At 38.4% G+C, this 25,352-nt stretch overlaps 1 long non-coding RNA gene across 2 annotated transcripts in view; it reads right to left on the bottom strand.

Moving 5' to 3' along the window:
* LOC113263414 (uncharacterized) overlaps nt 1-25,352 on the bottom strand; it is a 73,427-nt gene that overhangs the window by 19,232 nt on the left and 28,843 nt on the right. For both annotated transcript variants that reach the window (XR_007188444.2, XR_008961083.1), the window contains one exon: nt 2,878-4,230. This is a non-coding gene — a long non-coding RNA (uncharacterized LOC113263414). The remainder of the gene's footprint in view (nt 1-2,877; nt 4,231-25,352) is intronic.

The following is a 25,352-nucleotide window of genomic DNA, read 5'->3' as shown; positions in this document are numbered from 1 at the left end:
CTGTGCCACCCAGGCGCCCCCTTTTTTTTTTTTTTTTAAGATTTTATTTGGAACTAATTAACTCTTAAAAATGGTTAAAACCACAAATTTTATGTTATGAAAATTTTACCACAATTTTTTAAAAAGAAAGTAAAATAAAAATACAGAGTTACAGACAGCAAAGTGTCTCTCCTCCCACCACATCCCAGCCCCTCTGGACTACATGTGGCTTGGTACACAAGCCTTTCACAGCAATTTAGTCACTTAAGTGTTTCTTGAAAGCACTGTGTGTCAGGCACTGTGCTAGGAGCTGGAGAAGAACCAGAAACATCTCACACCTACACTCAGTCAAGACCCACAGCCGAAAGTGCCACCATCCTGTTTGTCCAACTCAGTGCCACCTCCTTCTAGAAGCTTCTAAGAGCACCAGGTTGGAATGAACTGCCCCCTTGTCTGTATCCCCACAGCTTTCCTTGCCCCACTGTCTGAGCCTTCATGTCAGTTTCCCTTGTATTTTGTCCTTCACATAGCGGTCTCCACCCCACCCAAAGCCCCACTGCTGCTCTGGCAAACTCTTTAGAGGTCCAGAGTCTAACTTTTCAACTACACACCCACCCCTTCACATACTGTGTGCCCAATAGGCCCTCAATCTATGCTGAGTTCAATTGTCAGGAGGGCAACATCATCAGAGCCCGCCAACATCCAGGAGCACCCCTCCCACTCTGTTTTACTCAGTCCGCTCTCATCCCTCCTTACTGTATTGCCTCTATAAGCTGCTTCTTAATCATGAATAAGAAAGAAAGAAAGAAAGAAAGAAAGAAAGAAAGAAAGAAAGAAAGAAAGAAAGAAAGAAGAAAGAAAGAAAGAAAGAAAGAAAGAAAGAAAGAAAGAAAGAAAGAAAGAAAGAAAGAAAGAAAGAAAGAAAGAAAAAAAGAAAGAAAGAAAAACTGGGTATTTCTCCTTTGTGAATTAGGAATGCTGAGATGTGCTCAGTGCTGGTCTCCTATCCCCAGCTGATAATAGGAGCACACCTGTGAGTGTTCAATGCACATGTATTTTAATTCCAGATAAGGTCAATCATTACCAATCAAAGAAGTAAATGTGGGCAAGAGGAGAAGGGAAGAATGAAGGGGAATATTCTATTATACCCACAGAAAGAATGTTTCTAATAAATGACCAGCAGTCCTAGGAGCTGATTTCTCCTCAGCTGAGCTCTAACTGAAGCACCTACACAGGCAGACTTGGGGAACCCTGGATATAATATGTTTATATTTGTATTTTCATTTACAAGCCTTTTGCAGTTTTAAACCTGAAATAAGAGCTACCATTTGTTAGGTAGTTACTACAAGCCACATACCATTAAACCTGACATACAGTAGCTTACTGAACCCCTCCAACAATCCTGGGAGGACATAAATATTGTCGCCCCGAGGACACCCACACCCAGAGAGAGTAAATCCCTTGTCCAAGGTCACATGGCCGGGAAGTGGAAAAGTCAGCATTAAAATAGCTTTCTGATTCCAAATTAAGATCTCATTCAGTACCCTAAAATGACTGCTCACTGGTCCCTAATGCCCCCTGCTTTTGCCTGTCTTTGCACTTTTGCCAAAAACCCAGGGGTCACCTCTGATCCCTGCCTTTATTTACTCCACGTTCAATAAGTCATCAAGTCCTGCTGGCACTGCCTCCAAAATGCATCCTGAACTTGACCCATTTCTCTTCTCCTCCACTTTTCAAATTCTGATCCAAGCCAGCCTTATGTCTGGCCTGGACCCCAGTGGGGCCTTCCAGCTGATCTTTCTACTTCCATTCTTGCTCCGGACTCCCTATTTCTCTGTGGGGTGGGCTGGGTGATCTCCACTGACTACGGAATAAAATCCTAAGTCTGACTATGGTCCACAAGGCCTGTCCTAAGCAGTCCCCTGTTTTTCACCTTCCCTCCTTCCTAACCCCCAACCCCCACAGGCCACTGGCTTCCTCCCACACCCTCCAAGCATGCCACTGCTGCTTACCGGCCTGCAGTGTTCTTCCTACAGGCCTCCTTTTAACCTTGGAGGTCATCTCAGAGAAACCTTTCCCATCTTTTCTAGCTAAAGTGCCACCCCACCTCATCATTCTCTGTCCCATGCCATATTTTATTTGCTCCATACTACCTCTATCTAAAATTGTCTTCGTTATTGATTTAAATATTTACTGGCTGTCTCCTTGATCCCACCCCTCAAAACTAGAACATAAGCTTCATGAAGGCAGGTACTGTATCTTCAATGCTTGGCACGGTGGCTGGTTCATACCAGAGATGCTTAATGACGGCTAGTTCAATTCATGTGAGCAGTTCCCTCTGCAGATCCTTCCTTCCCATCTTCACCTAATCCCTGTCTCTCAATACCAGCTAAGAGATAACTTCTTTCAAGAGGCCTTCCCAGCAATCTCAGCTGGACTCCGCTCCTCTCCGTGCCATCTTCCTCTTCCATCAGCATATTTATCAAACTCAGCTGTAACTGTCTACCTCCCTCACGGGATCATGACCTCCTCTGGCTTTTACTTCCACATCGCTATTCTCCAATACAGCCTGGCTATGCAGTAGCGACTCAATATATGGTTGATTAAAAAAAGAAGCAAACAAATCATTTTTAATTATTTTTTTGGCAAAAGGGAACTTCTTAGAGTGCTTTTAGAATAAGCTACATTGAAAAACAATTTTAAAAATTTTAATGTGCCTATGTCTTAAAGCTTACCCTCAGAATAGCAGTCAAGATGAAGGGAGGATGTTATGATCCTAGGTAATGATGCATGAGAAATGCTTAGTACATCCTATATGGATGACTGACAGGGTGACAGACATGGACGTTGCAGGTGGCCAGCCACCACAGGGATACACCATTTCCTTGAAACACTCACCAGACCATGCTTTGGCCCCACGCAGACCTTCCCATACAGAGCAGACTCTTCCAAGGAGGCTGAATAGCTAAAGGCTCCCAGATGTTCTGTCTTTATCTCTTGCACACATCGGTAAACCAAACAAATCCTGAATCGCCGAGTCCCCTTTTCCTTTAAATCTATGACAACAGTCCTTTCTCTTACAAGAAGTCTTTCTTTGGCCATGTCAGTCCATCTCTCCGGCCATGGCCGTGACTTGCTTTTCTGGTTTGGGGGTCTGTCTTGAAAGATGCGCCTACAGATATCAGATCTCACCAGCGTAGGACTGATTCTTCTAGTGTATGTCACAGGGGTCTGGGGATACCTCATTCTTCACCCCATACCATGCTCATTACAATGGTCTGAAATTTTCATTTTGCTGTTTATTAAATCCCAATGTTCTCCAGCAAAGAAGGATCATTTCCTCTTGCTATCTGACCTTTACCCTTTCCTGCATCTTAATTTGAGTTATTGATAGAATTTCTCCCCCTTGATCAATTGTGATTTCATTGTGTGTACAATGGCATGCAGTAAATAATCCTTGTCTCGCGGACTATGCTGGCTCTCTCCCTAAATTGCATTCCCAGATGGAACTGCCTCATTTCTCTGAGTTGAGTCTATTTAGTCAATATAGGGTTGAAAAGGCTGGGAGGCTGGGATTTATGGATGTTCCTACCTACAGTTCAGTAGTAAATTCCTCTAACACATTTACTAGACACTGCAAAGTTGAATTCTATTTTGCTGGCCTTCTTACTTCAGATGTTGACAAAACAAGTTATTTCTTAGCTGACACTGAATTCCATTATGTCTAGCTTTTGTGCATTCAAAACGTGGATTGCTGGGGGGTTTTGTTTTTTTGTTCAATTCTTTTTGCTCAACTTTGCAGATTTAATATTTGCTTCATGTTGAAAGAAAACAATGGAAAAATTGCCTTATCACAGATGGCTTTTTATAGTCTTAGCCCTTTTGCTAAAAACAAGATTCTAATATCAGACCATCTCAATCCAGTCACTTAGAAATCATTCCTCATGATTCTGCCTCCAAACATGAGGTCATACTCAACCTTGTCAAAATCCCCTTCTATTCTGCAAGGAGAATCAAACCATCTCAAATCTTCCTCGTGTCAAGACTCAAGAACCTCACCGCAAAACTGGTAGCAAGAGGGCAGAGCTGAGGATGGTAGTTCTGGCCTGCAGTTTGTCCGGTGGGGTTTCATTACTGAGAAGTCATAATGCAGACAATGCAGGCTATGCCGACGTCACGATCCTGAAATTCCGAAATGTGATCTTCTGGAGACAAGGTGAATCCATATACTCAGTAGCTCTTCTGGAGGGTCTGAGAGGGAAAAAAATGATGTTATCAATCTGAATGATTTAGGGGACATTCTAAAAAGCATTTCCAGCACTCCCAAGATTGCTGGAGACACTTGCTGTATACTCAAGGTTTTAGCTTTGTGTTTACAGAGTAGTGATAATCCTCTTGAACATCAGCCCAAAAGGAGAGAAAGCAGAGATCATTAATTCAATGTAAGAGCAGGGCTCGATTTAACTCAACAAACAGTAAGTGTCTGCCTTGATCAGGTATTATGCGGGATGGTAGAAATACGGAAATGCATAACATAGTCCCTGTTCTCAAGGAGTGTAAAACCTATATGGGGAAATAGATGCATAAATAATTAAATATGATTTGGAGGTGAAATAATAGGTGTATACACAGAATGATACGGAAACATGTGGAAGGATGTTCAGCCCCAGGGAAGGGTCTTAAAGGAGCAGGAAGAATCAAAATCATTTTTTAAATTTGTTTCTAGGCAGTTTATAATTCTTACCCAAAGAGGCCATAGTAGTTTATGCTTAGTCAAAACATAAAAATGATATTTGGAAGGCTGGAAGATAAACATTATAGCAAAAATGTATGTAAGCCTTCAAATCATCAAAACATAAAAACTGTGGTGCAGTGTGTGTGTGTGTGCGCACGTGCGTGTGTGCAAGCGTGCGTGCACGTGTGTACAAACAGACATACTTGGTAAATTACCCTTAGAGAACAGGTACTTTACTGTACTTCTAAAACATAAGTTGACAAAGAATTAATCGAGTGAGAATTACAACCCACACATGTGTAATAGATTCCTCACAGATTTAGAAATAATCAGCAATCTGCCCACACAGACAAGAATTCGTAGTAAAACCCACTCCCAGATTATTTCAGTTATGCCTTCTTCATTTGAGAACATTTGCCTTTTAGGAGAGAGGGTCGTATGTGCGAGTCGCACTGAAAATGATCACTTGGTTGGAGTTCTAGCTTCTCATTTTTAAATCCCCTTTTTAAGGGAAAGAAAAATAACAGCAGTTGAGCACCTATTACATGAAAAACATAGGTCCTTTACTTATATTACATTTGTTTAATCTTTACAGCTATCTTCCAAGGAAGCTACTGTTATACTCCAGCTCCTACACCCGCCACACTACACACATTTTACATGAAGAAATGCAGATTTGGAGAAGTTAAGCACATGCCAGCGGTCCCACGGGTAGTTTTGATTTCTTCTAAATATGTTTATCTTGGTTCCCAAAAGACATAAAAAGTTCTCCAATGTAAGAAATAGTTCTTCTATTTCACCTATACCTCTCTACAGTGCATCACAAAAACAATAGTCTGAACAAATAATAGATATGTTGGGTTTCCTCAACCTACCTGGCAGGTAGAAGCTAAGTACAGGTTAACAGCTGCTTCACTTAGGCAAGAGAAAGCCCTAATATATTTCATAGCCCTGTATCCTAGGTTTTTCCAGAAATTGCTCTAATGTCAAATATTGAAGTACGGCCACCATAAATCACCAAATTCTAGCGCACACACACACACACACACACACACACACACACACACAAAGGAGCTTCTAGTGAAAATGGCCTTGCCCATGTTTTCATGGAAATAACTATTAAGATATTCCAAGATAGACACCCAACATTAAAATCAAAACCAAGAGTCAAGATATCACCACAAGAATGTACCCATATTAAAAACCGGCCCACCAACACCAAAGAGAGAAAGAGTTAAGAATGTTGGAAGATCTTTTTCCCTCCTTCTACATTATTTGACCCTAGTTTTCAACATAAGGTCCGTGCCAACCAGATCTTTGAAACATGGGTGTCACCTTCTGAGGCAGCCATATACTTCCCCTTTTATCTAAACTAGCAGTACTTTTCTAAAGTTGTGCTACAACGTACACAATATAAAATTTCCAATCTTAATAACCATTTTTAAGTATACAGTTCAGTGGCATTGAGTATACTGATACTGTTGTACAACCATCACCACCATCTATCTCCAGAACTTTCTCCATCATCCCAAACTAAAATTCTATACCCATTAAACAATCACTCTCCATTCCCTCCTACTCCACCCCCAGCAACCACCATTCTACTTTTTATCTATGAATTTGACTACTCTAGGCACATCATATAACTGGAATCATACAGTATTTGTCCTTTCATAACTGAATTATTTCACATAGCAGAGTATCTTCAAGGCTCAACCTTGTTTTAGCATGTGTCAAAATTTCCTTTTTAGGGCTGAATGATATTCCATTGAATGGGTAAAGTACATTTTGTCTATCCATTTATCCACTGGTAGACACTTGGGTTGTCTCCACCTTTTGGCTATTATGTGAATAATACTGCTGCTGTAAAAGCGTACAGGTTACTGGTCATTTTATAATACAAAATTGAAAGCTACGACTCCTAAATAACAGATTCTTATTGTTGTTTGTTTCTTGTTGTATTCCCTCCGGGGTTGAGGTAAGCTACAGCCAGTTGGGTTAATGTTGATTATAGAAAGATCATTGTCAGCCAGTCTGCCCCTCCCTCAAACACAGTTCTTCCCTAGCCTGTCCCAAGGACCTGTAGGCCTGCAGGTGGGGGTGGGGTGAGCAGGGGGCTGCCTCATTCGGTGGCAAGGAAAAGGGAAGGTTCTTGGGTCAGGGTGGCATGAGGTGGGGCAAGGGTAGGTGGGACTTGGGCTCCTTGGTGGGCCATGGCTTTGGTGGTGGCCTGTTCCTGCTTGCACCCCTCCAAGGGCTCTAGGCACGGTGCAGTGGCAGATGTGGGAAGCCCTTGGGTCTCTTCTGGCTCCTGTGTCCTGGGGTACCCAGATCCCCTCAATCCCTCTGGGTCCTGCCCGAGATGGGAAGACAGAACAGGAAGTTGGTAAGAGTACCCGTCAGGAGAGCTCAAAGCATCCCCTTGGACCGAGCCCACCCCACTGCCCCCCACCCCCAGTGGGTGGACAAAAGGTGGATGCAGCTGTGGTGTGGTCGTGGGCGAGTGTGCAGTGCGGGCATGAGGGCCATGCACAGAGTCCCCGAGTATGCGTGCATGCGGCTGGGCCCACCCGCCACCCCTCCCTACACTGGCGGGGCCAGGAAGAGTGTGGGGCGGGGCTTTCACCGGGTTCGCCCTGCGTCCTGTGCTGGGCTGCAGGCACGAGGGCTCCCCTGAGGGCAGGGCCAGGAGAAGGCATCCCCACCAGGAGCTTGGGGGCTTCATGTACCAGGGGCGGGGAGGCCAAGGCTACTCCATGATGAGAAGGATGGGCAGGTGCCGTGAAAAGTACTTGAAGAGCCGGGGGGGGGGGGGTTGGCCCCAGGGCAGTTGGTCAGCTCCAGCTCCTCCAGCTCCTGCAGCTGCACCAGGCCCAACAGCCCCCTGGTAGTCAGCAGCCATCAGCCTGTCTGAGACAAGAGACGCAAACTCCTCATGACCAGGAGGTGCTTCAGCCCCAAGCCCTGCACCTGGCAGCACCATTGCAGGTAGAGGCCAAGGAGGGACGACGTGGTGGACAAATGGCTGAGGCTGGTATCCCTGATGTGTACACACCTGTGGGGGCAACAGGGGGCACTGCCAGCCTTCAGAACAGAAGATGGAGGAATTTGAGGTGGAGAAGTTAACATTAGCATATTTAATTCTGGGACATAAAAGTACCTCAAGTGAAACATGAAGGACTTGACAGAGAAAAGGATAGAACCAGTGGGAGTACACCCAAGTGGCTACTGGGTCAGCAGAGAAGGAAAGAGAGAATCCTAAGTCAACCCAGGTGAAGTACAAAGAGAAATACAGTGATAACACCAGATATGGGGGTAGGAACGTGCATATACAATCATCCTAAAAAGGAGATGTGATCAACATCAAAATGGACAGAATATGGGGCCAAGGTCTGACTTCTCTGTAGACAAATACTAACTCTATTTAGATCTCTCTTTGTATGAGGGTGAGAAAAGAGAAGAGTAAAGAATAAGATTTATGACAATCACTACATAACAAGGGAAAGCCAGGCTGTGAAGATTGGAAGAAGGGTTTGCTCATTCAAATGTAGACACCAAAGCAAACTACATGGATCATGAAGAATCAGTCAAAGGTAATACCCCCAAAGGAAACTAATAAAACTCCAATAACTGACCCCAGAGTAATAGAAATTTATGAATTGCCTGAAAAAGAATTTAAAATAATAATCTTAAAGAAACAATAAAATGCAAGAGGGCAAAGGTAAACAATTAAATGAAATCAAGAAAACAATGCATGAACAAAATGAGAAGTTCAATTATAAACTAGAAACCATAAAAAAGAAGCAAACAGAAATCTTGGAATACAATAAAACTAAAAAATTCAATTGAGACCTTCAACAGCAGACTTGGCAAAGCAGAATCAGCAAATTCAAAAACAAGTGATTTAAAACTAGCTAGTCAGAGGAATAAAGAGGAAAAAAAGAATGAAAAAGAGAGAAGAAAACCAATGTGAATTATGAAACACCATCAGGAGAACTAACATGTGCATTATGAGAGCCCCAGAAGAAAAAAAGAAAGAAAAGGGGGCAAAAAGCTTATTTAAATAAATAACAACTGAAAGCTTCCCAAATCTATGGAGAGGAGAGATACAGACATCCAGGTACAAGAAGTTCAAAGGACCTCAAGTGGGGCACCTGGGTGGCTCGGTCAGTTAAGCATCAGGCTCTTGATTTTGGCTCAGGTCATGATCTCAGGGTTGTGAGATCTAGCCCCACGTTGGGCTCCATGCTCAGTGCAGAGTCTACTTGAGATTCTTTCTCTCCCTCTCCCTCTGCTCCTCTGCTCCTCCTCCTGTCTCTGTCTCTCAAATAAATAAGTAAATAAAATCTTCAAATAACCTCAAACAAGATAAACCCAAAGAAGACTACTCTAGGATACATTATAATCAAAATGTTAAAAGTCAAAGATGAAGAGGAATTTGGAAATCAGCAAGAGAGAGATGACTCATCATACATAGAGGAATTCTTATAAGGCTGTCAGTGGATTTTTCAACAGAAAACTTACAGGCTGGGAGGGAGTGGGATGACAGATTCAAAATACTGAAAGGAAAGAAACCCTGCTATTCAAGAATACCATACCCAGCACAACTATCCTTTAGAAATGAAGGCCAGATAAAGACATTCTTAGGCAAACAAAAGCCAGAGGAGGTCAGCACCACTAGACAAGCCGTACAAGAAATGCTAAAGGGAGTTCTTCAAGTTGAAATTAAAAGATGTTAAGTAACAGCATAAAAACATATGAAAGTATAAAACTTTCATTTAAAGGTAAATGTGTAGTCAAATTCAGAATACTCTAATACTGTAATGGTGGTGTGCAAATTGTGTTTATCTCTGGTATAAATGTTAAGAGACAATGGTACTAAAAATAACCATAGCTACAATAATTTGTTATTGGATATACAATATAAAAGAAAAAGTGTGGCATTAGCAGCATAAAAGGTAGGAAAAGAAGTAAAAGTGTAGAGCTATCTCCTGTGACTGAAGATAAGTTGTTTTTAGCTTAAAATAGACTGTTATATTTGTAAGATATGTTATGTTTAATGTTTTTTAAAGCATCAAGAGAAAAGAAAACAGTTACAGACCAGGGAAACTCTGTGAGGCTGTGAGCTGATTTTTCAGCAGAAACTTTGCAGGTCAGAAAAGAGTGGCATGACATAGTCAAAATGCTGAAAGGAAAAAAAAGTAATAATAAAATCTGCAAGCAAGAATACTCTATCCAGCAAGGCTATCATTCAGACTAGAAGGTGAGGTAAAGCATTTCCCAGACAAATAAAAGTTAAAGGAATTCATAACCACTAACCCAGCCTTACAAGAAATGTTAAGGGAATTCTCAATCTCAGGGCCCAGAGCTCGTGACCTGAGCCAAAGGCAGACGTTTAACCATCTGAGCCACTCAGGTGCCCCTCAAGGGAATTCTTTAAGTGGAAAGGAAAGACCATAAGCAGGACTAAGAAAAGTAGGTAAGGAAAAAGTTTCATAGGTACATATATACTTAATAAATGTAGTAGATTAATCACTTATAAAACCAGTATAGAGGTTAAAGCACAAAGCTGTAAAATCAAGTATATCTATAAAACTGGTCAAAGAATTCACAAAATAAAAATATGACACCACATACCTAAAAACATGGGGGGGGGAAGTAAAAATTTAGTGCTTTTAGAATGAGTCCAAACTTAAGCAACTATCAACTTAATATAAATTATTATACACATAAGATGTTATATATAAACTTAATGGTAACTGTAAATTAAAGCCAGTAATAGATATACAAAAAGAGAAAGAGAAAGGAATACAAGCATATCACTAAAGAAAGCCATCAAACCACAGAAGAACAAGAGAAGAAAGAAACAGGGAAGAACTTAAAAACAACCATAAAACAAGTAACAAAATGGTGATGAGTACATACCTATCAATAATTACTTTGAATGTAAATAGACTAAATGCTCCAATCCAAAAACAGAATGGATTTAAAAAGTAAGACCTGTTTTTATGCTGCCTCCAAGAGACTCATTTCCGACCTAAAGACATGCAGATTGAAAGGGAAGGGGTGGACATCAGGAAAATATAAATCAAAACCATGATGAGATACCACCTCACACCTGTCAGAATAGCTAAAATTAAGAACATAAGAAACAACAAGTGTTTATGAGGATGAGAAGAAAGGGGAAATCTCTTGTACTGTTGGTGGAAATGCAAACTGGTGCAGCCACTCTGGAGAATAGTATGGAGGCTCCTCAAAAAGCTAAAAATAGAACTACCCTATGATTCAGCAATTGCACTACTAGGTATTTACCCAAAGGATACAAAAATACAGATTCAAAAGGGTACACGCACCCCAATGTTTATAGCAGCATTATCAACAATAGCCAAACTATGGAAAGAACCCAAATGACCATCAAAGATGAATGGATAAAGAAGATGTGGTGTGTATACACACACACACACACACACACACACACACACACTGGAATATTACTCAGCCATCAAAAAGAATGAAATCTTGCAACATGGATGGTGTTGGAGTATATTATGCTAAGTGAAATCAGAGAAAGACAAATACCATATGATTTCACTCATATGTGGAATTTAAGAAACAAAATACATGAACATATAGGGGTGGGGAGAGAGAGGAAACAAACCATAAGAGATTCTTCATGTTAGAGAACAAACTGAAGGTTGACGGAAGGAGGTGAGTGGGGGACGGGCTAGATGGGTGACAGGCATTGAGGGTACTTGTTATGATGAGCACTGGGTGTTGTATGTAAGTGATGAATCACTGAATTCTACTCCAGAAACCAATACTGCACTGTATGTTAACTCACTAGAATTTAAATAAAAATTTATAAATAAGTAAATAAATAACAAAAAGGAAAGTGAAGGGATAGAAAAACATTTTTCCTGCAAATGAAAGTAAAAGAAAGGTAGGGTAGCAATACTTATATGGACAAAATAGACTTTGAAACAAAATCTGTAACAAGAGACAAAGAAGGACACTATGTAACCATAAAGAGAACAATCCAACAAGAACATGTAACAATTGTAAATATTTATGCACCCAACATGAAAGCACCCAAATACATAAAGCAACTATTAATAAACATAAAGGAAGTAATCAGTAGTATACAACAATAGTAGGGGCCTTTAATATCCCACTTATATTAATGGATAGATCATCCAAACAGAAAATCAACAAGGCAACAGTGGCTTTGAATGACACATTGTACCAGCTAAATCTAACAGATATATTCAGAACATTCCATCCTAAAACAGCGGAATACAGATTCTTTCCAAGTGCACATGGAACATTCTCCAGAAAAGATCACATTAGGCCACAAAAAAGTCTGAACAAATTCAAGAAGAATGAAGTCATATCATGCATCTTTTCCAACCACAACGCTATACTAGAAATCAACCACAGGAAAAAATCTAGAAAAAACACAGATACATAAGGTTAAATAACATGCTACTAAACAATGAATGGTCAACCAAGAAATTAAAGAGGAACTCAAAAAATAAATATGGAGAAAATGAAAATAAAAACACGATGGCCCCAAATCTTTAGGCTCTAGCTAAAACTATTTTTAGAGGAAAGATTATAGCAATACAGGTCTATTTCAAGAAGCAAGAAAAATCTCAAGGGAAAACCTAACCTTACATCTAAAGGCGTTAGAAAAAGCAGAACTAACAAAACTCAAAACGAGTAAAAGGAAATAATGAAGATAAGAGCAGAAATAAATGGTAAAGAAACTAAAAAATAAAATTAAAAAAAATAGAGCAGATCAATAAAACCAGGAGCTAGTTCTTTGAAAAGATCAACAAAGTTGATAAACTTTTAGCCAGACACATTAAAAACAAAAGAGAGAGGGGGGACTCAAATAAATGAAATCAGGAATAAAGGAGGAGAAATAACAACCAACACCACAGAAATACAAGAATTGGAGGAAAATATTATGAAAAATTATATGCCAACAAATTGGACAATCTAGAAGAAATGGATAAATTCCTAGAAACATACAAACTCCTATAACTGAATCAAGAAGAAATGGAAAATTTGGACAGAATGATTACCAAGATTGAAATTTAATCAGTAATCAAAAACTCCCAATAAACAAAAATCCAGGACCAGAGGGCTTCACAGTTGATTTCTACCAAACATTTAAAGGTGAGTTAAATCCTATTTTTCTCAAATTATTCCAAAAAACAGAAGAGGAAGGAAAGCTTTCAAATTCATTCTATGAGGCCAGCATTACCCAGATATCAAACCCAGATAAAGAAACTACCAAAAAAGAGAACTATAGGCAAATATCTCTGATTAATGTCGATGCAAAAATCCTCAACAAATAGTGAAACAAATCCAACAATACATTAAAATAATCATTCACCACAGTCAAGTGGGATTTATTCCTGGGAGGTTCAATACTTGCAAATCAATCAACATGGTATATTACATCAACAACAGAAAAGCTAAAAACCATATGATTACTTCAATAGATACGACAAAAGCTCTTAACAAAGTACATCCTCATTCATGATAGAAACCCTCAACAAAGTAGGTTTAGAGGGAACATACCTCAACATAATAAAGGCCATATATGAAAAACCAACAACTAACATCATCCTTAGTGGGGGAAAACTGAGAGCTTTTCCCCTATTACAGGAACAAAGCAAGGGTATCCATTTTCCACTTTTATTCAACTTAGTACTGGAAGTCTTAGCCACGGCAATCAGAAAACAAAAAGAAATAAAAGGCATCCAAATTGGTAAGGAGGAAACAAAACGTTCACTCTTTGCAGATGACATGATACTGTTTATGGAAAACCCTAAAGACTCCACACAAAAAAACCTACTAGAACTGATAAATGAATTCAAAAGTCACAGGATACAAAATCAATATATGGAAATCTGTTGGATTTCTATACACTAATAATGAAGTCACAGAAAGAGAAATTAAGAAAACAATGTCACTTACAATTATCCCAAAAACAATAAAATACCTAGGAATAAACTTAACAAAGGTGAAAGAACTGTACTCTAAAAACTATAAAAGAGCGGTGAAAAAAAACTAAAGGTAACACAAGCAGATGGAAAAACATTTCATGTTCACAGATTGGGAGAACAAATTTTGTTAAAATGTCCATACTACCCAAAGCAATCTGCAGATTTAACGAAATCCCTATCAAAATACCAACAGCATTTTGCACTGAACTAGAACAAATAATTCTCAAATTTATATGAACCACAAAATACCCTGAAGAGCCAAAGCAATCTCAAAAAAGAAGAAAACATGAGGTATCACAATCCCAGATTCCAAGGTATACTACAAAGCTGTAGTAATCAAAATAATATGGTGCTGGACAAAAATAGACACATAGATCAACAGAACACAATGGAGGCCCAGAAATAAACCCATGTTTATATGGTCAATTAATATATGACAAAGGAGGCAAGAATACGCAGTAGCAAAAAGACAGTTTCTTCAACAAATGGTATTGGGAAAACCCGACAGCAACATGGAAAAGAATGAAACTGGACCACTTTCAAATATCACACACTAAAATAAAACCAAAATGGATTAAAGAATTAAATGTGAGATCTGAAACTATAAAATTCCTAAAAGAGAACACAGACAGTAATTTCTTTGGCGTGGACCATAAAAAAATTTATTCTACATGTCTCCTCAGGCAAGGGAAACAACAGAAAAAATAAACTGTTAGGACTAAATCAAAATGAAAGGCTTCTGACACAGCAAAGGAAACAATCAACAAAACAAAAAGAGAACCCACTAAATGGAGGACATATTTGTGAATGATATATAAAGGGCTAATAGGGGTTAATACAAAATTTATTAAAGAACTTATACCACTGAACACCAAAAAAAACCAAATAATCCAATTTAAAAATAGGCAGAGGACCTGAATAGACATTTTTCCATAGAAGACATACAGATGGCAAACAAACACATAAAAAATGTTCAAAATCACTGATTATTAGGGATACAGAAATCAAAACCACAATGAAATATCGCCTCAGACCATTTAGAATGGTTAAAATAAAAAATACAAGAAACAACAAGTGTTGACAGAGATGGAGGAAAAGGAACCCTTATGCACTGTTGGTGGGAATGCAAATTGGTACAGCCACTATGGAAGACAGTATGGAGATTCCTCAAAAAATTAAAAATAAAATGACCATATGATCCAGTAATTCCACTACTAGGTGTTTACCCAAAGAAAACAAAAACATTAATTCAAAAAGCTATATGCACCCATAGTTTACTGCAGCATTATTTACAATAGCCAAGGTACAGAAGTAACTCAAGTGTCCACAGACTCATGAATGGATAACAAAGATGTGGTATATATATGCAATGAAATAATAGCCATAAAAAAGAATGACATCTTGCCATTTGCAAAACATGGATGGGTCTGGAGGGCATAACACTAAGTGAAATTAGTCAGTCAGAGAAAGGCAAATACCATATGATTTCACTCATATATGGAATTTAAGAAACAAAACAAACCAAGAAGAGACAAAAAAACAGACTCTTAAATATGGAGAACCAGTGGTTGCCAAAAGGTTAGGTGGGGTGGGAGGGTGAGTAAAATAGGTGAAGGGGATTAAGAGTATACTTATCATCATGAGCACTGAGTACAGAATTGTTGAATTAATCTATTGTATACCTGAAACTAATATAACACTGTATGTTAATTTTACTGGAATTTTTAAATATGAAAATAAAATAATTTTAAAGAGAAAAGTTTATAACAAAAATGTGTACATTAAGAAAAGAGGAAGATTTCAAATAAACAATCTGCCGTTATACCTCAAGAAACCAGAAAAAAGAAAAAAGACTAAGTTAGCCAAAAGAAATAACAAAGATTACAGCAGAAATAAATGAAATAGAGACTAGAAAAACAATAGAAAAAAATCAATGAAACTAAGAGTTGTCTTTTTGAAAAGATAAACAAAATTGATAAACCTTTAGCTAGACTGACAAAGAAAAAAGAGAGAAGACTCAAGTAAATGAAATTATAAATGAAAGAAGAGACATTACAACCGACACCACCGAAATACAAAGAACCATAAGAGACTACTATGAAATACTATACACCAATAAATGGACAACCTAGGAAAAATGGAAAACTTTCCAGAAACATACAACCAAGAATCAATCATGAAAAAATAGAAAATCAGAACAGAGTAGTAACAAGGAGATTGAATGAGTAATCGAAAACCTCCCAAAAAAAACCAAAAATAAGGCAAGGATCAAATGGCTTCACGGGTAAATTCTACCAAACATTAAAAAAAAAAAAATTCCAATTATCAAACTCTTCCAAAAATTGAAGAGAAGGGAAAGCTTTCAATCTCATTTTATGAGGCCAGTATCACCCTCATACTAAAGCCAGATAAGGATACTACATGAAAAGAAAATGACAAGACAATATCTCTGAAGAATATAGTTAAAATATCCTCACCAAAATACTAGCAAACTGAATTCAACACCACAGGAAAAGGATCATACACCATGATCAAGTAGGATTTATCCCTTAGCCATAAGGATGGTTCGACATATGCAAATCATAAATGTGTTATCTTAACAAGATTAAGGATAAAAATCATATGATTATCTCAATAGACGCACAAAAAGAATTTGACAAAATTCAACATTCTTTCACAATAACAACTTGCACAAATGAGTCTAGAAGGAACATACCTCCACACAATATATGACAAACCCAGAGCTAATATCATACTCGATGATGAAAGGCTGAAAGCTTTTCCTCTAAGATCAAGAACAAGACAAGGATGTGCACTCTCACTGCTGCTATTCAACATAGTACTGGAAGTCCTAGACAGAGCAATTAGGCAAGAAAAAGAAATTAAAAGCATCCAAATTGAAAAGGAAGAAGTAAAATCTTCTCTATTTGCAGATGACATGATCTTATAGATAAGAAACTGTTAAGATTCCACCAAGAAACTGTTAGAATAAATGAATTTGGTAAAGTTGCAGGATACAAAATCAATATAGAAAAAACAGTTGCATTTGCATCTACTAACAGTAAAGAAAACAATTTCATTTACAATGGCATCAAAAAGAATAAAATGCTTAGGAATAGATCTAATCAAGAGGTGAAAGACCTGCACACTGAAAACTCTAAGACACTAATTAAAATCACTGAAGAAGACATAAATAATTGAAAAGGTATCCCATTTGTTCTTGGAATGAAAGAATTAATGTTGTAAAGCTGACCAAATTACCTAAAACAATCTACAGATTCACTGCAATCTCTTTATCAAAATTCCAAAGGCATTTTTCACAGAAATTTTTTATGAAATGTATGGAACCACAAAAGACCCTGAATAGCCAAAGCAATCATGAGAAAATAGAACAAAAGCCGGAGGTATCACACTTACTGATTTCAAACCATGTTACAAAGCTTGAGCATTCAAAACGGTATGCTTCTGGCATAAAAACTGGTGTACAGACCAATGGTACAGAATTGAAAACCCAGAAATAAAGCTACATACACATGGTCAACTTAATCCATGACAAAGGTGCCAAGAATACACAATAGGGAAAGGATAGTCTCTTCAAGAAATGGTGCTGGGAAAACTGGACATCCAAACACAAAAGAATAAAATTGGACCCTTATCTTACACCATATGCAAAAATCAACTCAAACTGGATTAAAGACTTAAACATAGGCCCGAAACCATAAAACTTCAAGAAGACAACATAGGGAAAAAGCTCCTTGACATTGGTCTTGGCAATGATTTTTTTTTTACTATGACACCAAAAGCACAAGCAACAAAGAAAAAGAAAAGTGGTACTTCATCCAACTAAAAAGTTCCTGCACAGGAAAGGAAATAACAAAATGAAAATCCAACTTATGAAATGGGAGAAAGTATTTGCAGACCATATATCTGATAAGGATTAAATATCCAAAATATATTACAAAACTCATACAACTCAGTAGCAAAAAAACCCAAAAGCAAACAAACAAACAAAAAAAAAAAAGCAAAACAAAACAAAACAAAACAAAAAAACACCAAATAACTCAATTTAAAAAATGGGCCAAAGACCTGAATAGACATTTTCCCAAAGAACATATACAGATGGCCATGAGGTGCATGAAAAGGTGCTCACCATCACTAATCATCAGGCAGGTACAAATCAAAACCACAATGAACTATTACCTCACACCTATTAAAATGGCTATTATCAAAAAGACAAGAGATAGCAAGTGTTCTCAAAGGCATGAAGAAAAGGGAATTCTTTTGCACTGTTGGTGGAAATATAAGTTGGTACAGCCCTTATGGAAAAGAGTATGGAGGTTCCTCAAAAAATTAAACATAGAATGACCATATGATCCAGCAATCCCACTACCGGATATATATCTGAAGAAAATGAAATTGGTATCTCAAAAGGTATCTGCACCCATATGTTCATTGTAGCATTATTCACAATAGCCAGATTTGAAACAACCTAAGTGTCCATCAACGATGGATGAATGGATAAAGAAAATGTGATACACACACACACACATGCACACACACACACACACTGGAATACTATATGATCCTACTTATATGTGAAATCTAAAGAAGAAAGAGAATAGAACTGTAGTTACCAGTTAGAAAGTGGGGGAGAGGGGTTTGGAAGAGGTTGGTCAAAGTGTACAAACTTTCAGTGATTAGATGAATAAGTTCTAGAGCCCTAATGTATAGCATGGTGACATCACTGTATACTTGAAATTTGGTAATCATTTCACAATGTATACATATATCAAACTATCATGTTGTTATACACCTTAAATATATACAATTTTTATTTGCCAATCCTATCTCAATAAAGCTGGGAGGGGGGAGGAAAGGATAAGAGAGGACTGGTCCAAGAGGGCAACGTATAGCCAATAGAAGCTACAGAAAGGAAAACAAAAATATTCAAGGAGTAAATTAATCACAGAAATAAAGAAATTTTCGCAAAACTGATGAAACACTCAAGCTCTCACAACCCTCCTCATGTTTAAGAACATTAAATATAAATGCAAGATCCAGAATGAGGGAAAATAGTTTACCTGCAATAGATATATTTTTTTAAATTTAAAATATCTTACAGCTATCTTGGATACTAGAAAACAATGAAACAACGCTTTCAAAGTTCAGAAAGAAAAACAATTTTGAACGTAGCATTCTATACCAGCCAAACCATCAATCAAGTTCAAGAGCAAAATAAAAGACATTTTTCAGACATATTTTAACTTGAAAGCTTAACTTTTATAAACACTTTCTGAAGAACGTATTTTGAGTATACTCCACTAAGATGAAGCATGGAAAAAATTTAAAGTAAGATATAGGATCCTAGAAACAGTATAATTAACTTAAAATACAATGAAAAGTAATCCCAGGCTGACATCTGTGCAGCAGGCAGGCCTAGAAAAACATTAGGGAATTCAACAAGTGGTTTGCTTTTAAAAGCTGAATGAGTTTAGGTATATGGTGAAGAAGGCATATGTTCGTCCAGTCAACAAGGGGAAAAAAAATGAAGGCAATTATAAACTTTCAGTAAAGCAAATACATGTTCTTAGAAAGTTGAATTCCAAATATGCATAATTTTTAAAAGACTCCTTGAAACTTATATATAGTGATATATTACATATCCTTTTCTAAAGGTGTAATAATACAAAGTAGTCCTATAATAAATATTACAGATGCTATTGAATCTTGATGTTTTACTTAATTAAAATGTAATATAAATGCTACAAAACCTTATCAATAAAAATGTACTGGGATGGTTGACCAGCTAGGAGGTAGATGAAGAAAATACAATACAAAGTGTTGAGGCACTAAATTTCTCATACAGATTAGAAATTAGATAATTAATTTTAGAAATCAGGAGGAAGAGAGATCACATTAAAAGGATAATAGAAGTGAATTTCACCCTCATTTGTTTTTACTGAAGTGTCAATAAATACAACCTAAAGTTGATAAACCAATGAATTGAGGTACAGATCTTCCTTGACTTACAGTGGGGTTACATCCCAATAAACCCATCATAAATTGAAAATATCATGTCAGGGGCGCCTGGGTGGCACAGCGGTTAAGCGTCTGCCTTCGGCTCAGGGCGTGATCCCGGCGATCTGGGATTGAGCCCCACATCAGGCTCTCCTGCTGTGAGCCTGCTTCTTCCTCTCCCACTCCCCCTGCTTGTGTTCCCTCTCTCGCTGGCTGTCTCTATCTCTGTCGAATAAATAAATAAAATCTTTAAAAAAAAAAAAAAGAAAAAAAGAAAATATCATGTCAAAAATCATTTAATATACCTAACCTACCAAACATCATAGTTTAGCCTAGCCTACCTTAAACATACTCAGAATACTTACATTAGTGTACAGTTGGGCAAACTCACCAAACACAAAGCCTGTTTTATAAGAAAGTGTTGAATATTTCATATAATTTATTGAATACTGTACTGAAAGAGAAAAACAAAATGGCTGTGTGGTACAGAATGGTTCTAAGTCTATCAGTTGTTTACCCTGGTGATCATGGCAGACTGGAAGCTGTGGTTTGCTGCTGCTGTCCAGCACCATGAGAAAGTATCTTACCACATATATCAGTAGCTCAGGAAAAGATAAAAATTCAAAATTCAAAGTGCAGTTTCTACTGAATGCATATTACTCTCACGCCATTGTAAACTAAAAGAATCATAAGTCAAGCCACATAATTCAGGGACCATCTGTTTATGTTTATTATTTAGAATTATGCTTTCATAACATTAACAGAATTGGGTTAGGGGAATCTTATTACTCATGCTACACCATTCTGTACTAATATTTTAATTTCTATATACATGTACTACAATAGCAATAATATAACAGGGAGTACAAGTTCACCACTGTCTTGGCCCAAGGGACAATTTTCCACTGGTTCCGTCCAAACACCACTCGGCCCCCATCTTGATCAAGAGACAAGGGTTTCTCTTCATACCACCATGTCTACCCCACAAGGACTGAATTTTCCCTAGTCTCTATCCCCAAAGGTATACGGTGGCCCATGACCAGCAGCAAGTTATGGTTGGGGCAGGGAAAGAGACTGGACTGAAACTCCATGGCCCACGCAAGTGTCACTTTGACCCAGATATTCATGGCTACAAGAAGCCAACCACTGGCTATTGATGATAACAAGATGGATAGCTGACTAAGCGAACCCAGGATTCCCTGGTGTTCTCCACCTGTCATGCCATCCCTCCTCCTCCAAACCAGGCTTGGGGGTTTCCCACTCTTTCCTCTTCCCTCAGTCCTTCAAATTACTCACGCTTCTTTCCCATTTCAGTCATAACTTATAAAAATGGGAAAATTCATTCAGTAAGCCTGCTTCCAAATCTTGCATCTAACTCTTTCATCAGACAATTTTATAAGCAGCTTCTTTTGCATTTTAAGCTCTTAGTGGCTGCCTCGGGGGTGGTGACCGAAGCCCACAGATCTGAGCACTGGGGAAGGGAAAACCTCTCCAGACACAAGTCAGAGAGATATTAGTGAGTCTAGTGAGGGTGAGAAACATGCAGGAAACATACAGATACAATCCAACTATGACATCAACAACAAAAATAATGACAGTAATAATACTGTACAGATTCTCAGAGACCAAAAAAAAAAAAAAAAAAAAAAGCTTCTATCCTATCATATTAGCCAAATCTTCCCTGAGCAGGAAAAACATTTGGAATGTCTCTACAAATCTGATATATATAATAAAGACATTATTATTTTAAGGAAGTACATAGCTCATAAGCTTTATGATAAAATGGAAATGCCTTGGGGTCTTCAGTCAGTTAAGTGTCCAACTCTTGGTTTCAGCTCAGGTCATGATCTCACGGTAGCGAGATTGAGCCTGTGTCAGGCTCCACACTCAGTGCAGAGTTTACTTGGGATTCTCTGCCTCTCCCTCTACCCCTCCCCTGGCTCATGCACTCACACTCTCTCTCTCTAAAATAAATAAATAAAATCTTTTTAGAAAAATGGAAATGCCTTTGTACCCTGCCTAAACAAATGCTAAAAGTAAATCTACTGGCATTATGGATAAAAAAAACTTGATTTTAAAACTACATTCAAACCTGAGTGTGTTTTCTTCTTCTTCCCCTTCCCATTCCTTTCTGAACAATTCAATCCAAAAGTCCTGGGTGAAGGAGGAACTTGCACTGGCCCAGAGTGAGGTACTGGAACCTTACCAGGGAAAGGAAAGCAACCTTATGTGGAGGGGAGGGAAAAGAGGATGGAAAAGATGGAGGGAAACAGTCCTAGATGGTTTGTTGAAAGCCAGGTGCAGAAGCAAGGCATTCATAAGAGATGGAGAAGGGTTGGTGGTCCAGCCCAGTGTGTAATTTCAGAGCCTGAGTAGGGCAAGAAGGACAGCAGCACAGGGTGTCAGAGCTAGAGCTAAGCAAGAAGATCATCCATGGATACATGTGAGGGGCAGCCCAGCACAAAGCATCAGAGTCTGAGCTGGGTACAGAGATCATCTGTACAGGAAAGTGGCCCACAAGGGGATCACAGCCCAGATTGGGTGAGGGGCATCTGTGCATCCTAGAGCAGCAGCAAGTATAGACAGGTGTCAAAGTCCAAAGAGGATGGGGATGGTGTCTGTGTAGGCAGTAGGTAGCAGTGGTGAGGGGAAATTGATCATATAGACAGGGAAGCTGATCAAATATATAAAAAAGTAAAGATAGTGAGAATCAGATCTCTCACCATCAGAGCTAGGAGCTACAAATACAGAAAGGGAGAAAACTAGAATAAAATTAGGTGTTGGACTAGAACTGAAGATATCAATGTGTACTCATGGTTTTCAGTATGTATAGTCAGATATTAAAACAAACATAAGTATAAATGCACGTACACACACACACGCACACAATCCCTAGTCTGTCTAGTGAGTAGGCCTGGAAGTAGTGACATCCCAGGAGTAATGAGCACATCTAGTACCCGGATCTTGATTTCTAAATACTATTTGCCACTGAAAAGAAAAGAAAGAAAAGAAAAGAAAAGAAAAGAAAAGAAAAGGGAAAGGAAAGGAAAAAAAGGAAAAAAGGGAAGGAAAGGAAAGGAAAGGAAAGGAAAGGAAAGGAAAGGAAAGGAAAGGAAAGGAAAGGGAAAGAAGGGAAGGGAAGGGAAGGGAAGGGAAGGGAAGGGAAGGGAAGGAAAACGAAAACGAAAACAAAATGAAACTAAGGTTCCTTAGAGAAATGGCTGATTCCAGGGCTCATGGCAAAGAAAATGTAAGATAAGCCTGGAACATCTTATACCAGAAAGCATGGAAGGGCTCAACAAATGATGGCGATGTGTCAAAAGGACAAAGAAGTGACCCTGAAAGGGTTTCCATTGGCCCAATCTAAGATAATTTGATCATCATAATAATGATAATAATAGATTACAATCCATTAATAAAATAGAAATCTATGAGTCCCATACCCATACAAATGGATGGATGGATGGATGGATGGATGGATGGATGGATGGATGGAGAGAGAGAGAGAGAGAGAGAGAGAAAGAAAGAAAGAAAGAAAGAAAAGAAAGAAAAGGGAAGGAAGGAATGAGGGAGGGAGGAAGGAAAGAGAGAAAGAAAGAGTTTGAAAAAGAACAGTGAATTTAACTAATCTCAAAATTTTTCTTCACAAAATACTTATTAATTACAAAGAGAAAAAATAACTTTATAGTGGAGAAGAGCGATGGCCATCACTTTAATCAAGTAGCTAAAGTAAACATCATCAGATATAGAATAAATTGAAATTGTGCACCACTTAATGGGATGCAATGAGAAAAACTCAGCATCACATCTGGGATATCTGGCAAGAGTCCATAATCTGAGTCAAATCATGAGGCAATGTCAGACAAATGCAAATCAAGGAACACTTTACAAAATAACTGGCCTGTCATCTCCAAAGGTGTCAAGATTACGAAAATCCAAAAGAGATTAGGGCACTATTCCCAATTGAAGGGTATTTTAAATGAACATGACAAATAAATGCAATGGGAGAGTCTGGGTGTCATCCTTTCGCTATAAGGGACATGAAAATTGGGGACACTGGCAGAATGTAAATGGACTGGGAGGAGTAGACCGTGGTAATGTACCAGTATTAATTCCCTGATTTGTACGGTTGTGATGAGGTAATATAGGATACTCTACAAACTATGTGGTATATAATCTTGAATGTTGGTCAGAATCATCTAGTAGATTTGTTACGATACAGATAGCTGAACTCCATTCCAGAATTTCTGATTCAGGGGGTCTGGAATGGGGCTCAAGAATTTGCATCTCTAACATATTAATAGGAAATACTGATGCTGCTTTGAGAGCCACTGATATAAGAGAATATTCTTGCTTTAGAAAAACAAACTCAAGTATTCATGGGCAAAGAGTCTTACTATCAGTGCTTCAGGACAAGAACAGTTCTTCGTCATGTGCTTGCAAGTTTTATTTAATTTTGAAATGTTTCAATAAACAACTTCATTAATTCCAAAGCCATCAAATAAGAATTCAGGATAACCGGGCAGTGAGGCAGCTGTGGTTGAGCAGTGCCCAGTACACCCCTTCCTAATGGGTAGTGCAAAGTAAAGTAAGTAAGATAGGAAAGGGGCCATTTAACGCATGTGAGAGAACCATATGTATTCAAGTTCTTAAAAACATTTGTTGACCCCCCAAAAAAAAAAAATTTGTTGACAACAAACGTTCAAAACACTCCATCTCTAAACATTAGAATAGGTGTCCTTTATTAAAAATTTGAGTCTTCCTCAATGGCTATTTCCCTCCATATCTCCAAATTCCTCCTTGTCCATCTTACTGGTACCTCAGGCTCTACATTAAAAAATAAGCAAACACATCTAATAAAAGAGCTGATCCCCCTCCAAAAAATCATCTGGTACCATGTTACAGGGTTAGGCAAGAAAATAAAATCCATTCACTGGATTTAATCCACTGAACACTCTTCAATGCCATACCTTTCCAGGTTTGCTGGGCCCTCCACCTACCAGTCATGTGATCCCAGGTGAGTATCCTATCCTCTCTGTAGCTCCATTTCCCTATCAGTAAAATGGGAATAATAATAGCACCTATACCTCACTGGAGTGTTATGAGGACTGAATAAATGTAATGGACGTGGAATAAGCCTGGTGCATGGTAGGCCCTAGATAAATGTGATAGGCTGTTGTTTCAAGTTTGGCAACATAAAATATTTTTTGGATTTGATAATGGCCATCCCAGCACCCACCACACTCCCCTTACCACTTTATATGTGAAGCTAGAAGGCCTCTGGGCAGAAAATTCAGCAAGTTTGCACAGAAACCAAGGAGTTTCCTTGGAGGAAAGATACCAAGATGCTGACCCATACATCTATTGAGATTCAATGTTCCAGACCATCTTCGGTGATTCTCATGGCTCTACCTCCGATCAGAGAGGCAGCAAATTGTGGTGGCGGGAACTTGAGCTCCAACGACGGAGCCTGGGGTCTAAGTCCAGGTTCCACCACGTACTGTCTCACCTTCAGCAAGTTACTTAACCTCTGCGTATTTCAGTTTCCCTCTTTGTAAAATGGGAGAGATGATAATAATATCTACTTCATAAGGCTGTTGGAA

The sequence above is a fragment of the Ursus arctos genome, unplaced genomic scaffold (assembly GCF_023065955.2).
Source record: "Ursus arctos isolate Adak ecotype North America unplaced genomic scaffold, UrsArc2.0 scaffold_1, whole genome shotgun sequence".
In the NCBI taxonomy this organism is placed as follows: Eukaryota; Metazoa; Chordata; class Mammalia; order Carnivora; family Ursidae; genus Ursus; species Ursus arctos.
This window is presented reverse-complemented; position numbering and strand designations above follow the sequence as displayed.